Here is a 2,294-nt window from a genome sequence, read left to right as displayed (position 1 = left end):
TCCTCCTCTCTATAATAGATATATTCTCAATTACATAATAATACTAAGATCCCCACGGTAACCTACACAGAAAGCGGCTTGCCCAACTCTACAACCCCCTTCAGCCCCTCACCACGCTGCCCAGGCATCGTTATTATCAAAGGTCATATGGAAATTGCCCTCACAGCAGAACGTCTTGCAATCCCGCTCCCCATGACACACAATGGCTACCAGGGGGCAGATGCTCATTCAGGGAGCTGCCCCCTGGTGGTCAGTGTGATCTTACAGGGGGAGCTCTGCTCAGCCACAAACCAGGATGACGGCTGCCAGTACAGCGGTGGTGGTGGGAGCCTCTCCCGCCTCCTCAGCAGTGCTAAGGATGTCCGACTGCAGCTTAGGTCTGCTCCCCGCTGGCAAGTGGACATCCCCCGAGGCTCCCGGGCTGCCAGAGGGATGTCTGACTGCCAGCTTAGGCCCAATCCCCCAGGGAGAGGGCCTAACCCAGCAGGTGGTCATCCCCCGAGGGGTCACAGACTGCAAGAGGGCACAGGCCAGGATAAGGGACCCCCTCCCCCCCCGAGTGCACAAAATTTTGTTCACTGGGCCTCTAGTTCTAGTAATAAAGACACATCAAGTTCAGGTGGAATCTGAAACAGTGATTCTAAGGCTTTCTTAGATCTTCTTTTGCTTGAAGGGACTGGTTGTGGAAAAGCAGGTTGAGGTACTTCTATAACTTTCTTTATAAACTCATGCATTTGCTTTTTTCCCTCTTTCTTCTAGATTGATTACTAATTTGTACACTATGTCTTGTAACTGTCGGTCCAACTTTATATTATAAAGAGGTTGTTTCTGATGAACTACTATGTTGCATTTTGGACATCTGTTATATTAAAAATGTCTTACAATGCAGCTTTTACAACATGTACTAAGACATTCTGTAATTGTAGTTACATCAGTTAAGTAACCTTTGCAAATGAAACATGAGAGATTAATCAAGTGCTCTTCTTCATCTTCTGATTCTGTCCCACACCCCTCTTGCCTCAGCGAGAAGTGGCTCCCCTCCTCCTTCTCCTTCTTCTCCTCCTCTTTTTTTCCAGCTCTTCATCCTCTTCGAACTCCTAATCCTGCTCCTGGAATGGGACCCTCAAGCGGCCCAGGTTGGTCTTGACTCCACCTCAGGGGTCCAAGAGAATGAGCAGTATCTCCTGCCTCTGGCAAAAGTGGTGGACCCTCTTCAACCCCTGTGGGCAGCAGGGTGAGGACAGAAGATAAAATGAGCTGTGTGTGTGTATGTGTGTCTGGGGAGGGGGGTGGAGAGTGGAGGAGCATGGCTGTGGCTCCCCCCTTGGCAGCAACTGAGTTCTTGAATATATTTTGAGATCAAATTCTGCTCCTTAACTTTTCCTATAATGAAAACCTATGGTAATGGCACAGCAATAGACAGGCTGCCATCAACGAAAATCTCACCATGAGATATCAATGTCCAGTTTTTGTCAAAGTACTGGAGGGTGACTAATCCATAAATATATATGTATTTTTGACCTAATTTTGAGAAAAGAAGGGTGTAGATACATTTCCTTAACACTAATAAAAATGAAAATGCTTTCTTGAAATGCTTGTTGGTATGTATTTTATTTTGTTTTCCCATAGAAGCTGATTTATAGAAGAGGAACCAAAGATTGTTTCCAATATGAATCCTAGGACACCTAAGGGTGTGGTGTTCAATTTCCCCTTGGAGACCAAGGTGAAATACCCCAGACAGCATAGTATCTCCCTTCTTTCCTGTTGATTCAGAGACCTAAGGAGTACAAAATGGCTAGATGGCAGTCTTATTTTCAGTTTGATAAGATCATTGTTGTATCTCCTGGTAGAACAGCTCCTCACTTTGTACATTGACTTCCAGGCCAGCAGAACATAAGGTCATAGGAAGAGGAAACAAATTTTGCTACTGGGTTACTAGGGGCAATAGTGAGTGGTGACACATTTTCACCCCTTGATTCCTGCACTTGTGAATCCTGGTTACTGGAGAGACAGCACCATTTATTGCATGCTGATCCCAAGGGCACGTACCTAGGTTGCAGGCTGGTACCTCGGTTGCAGGCTCATTCCCTGGCCTTGCTTGTGTCCGGGTGTATGCAGGAGGCAACCAATTGATGTGTCCCTCTCAAATAAATGTTTCTCGCTCTCTGTCTCCTTCCCATCCTTCCACACTATCTAAAAATCAATGGAAAAATATCTTCAGCTAAGATTAACAACAACACAAAACCAACAAAATAGAAAACTAATGTCAATTTATGTAGTTTACCCTAAACCAT

At 45.5% G+C, this 2,294-nt stretch overlaps 1 pseudogene; it reads right to left on the bottom strand.

The window, feature by feature from the left end:
• Positions 1-575: 575 nt before the first annotated feature.
• LOC102420336 lies at positions 576-1,153 on the bottom strand (annotated as a pseudogene).
• Positions 1,154-2,294: the final 1,141 nt, after the last annotated feature.

The sequence above is a fragment of the Myotis lucifugus genome, unplaced genomic scaffold (genome assembly GCF_000147115.1).
Source record: "Myotis lucifugus unplaced genomic scaffold, Myoluc2.0 scaffold_7064, whole genome shotgun sequence".
Taxonomy (NCBI): domain Eukaryota; kingdom Metazoa; phylum Chordata; class Mammalia; order Chiroptera; family Vespertilionidae; genus Myotis; species Myotis lucifugus.
Note: the sequence above shows the minus strand (reverse complement) of the source record. Positions and strands in the feature narration are given on the sequence as shown.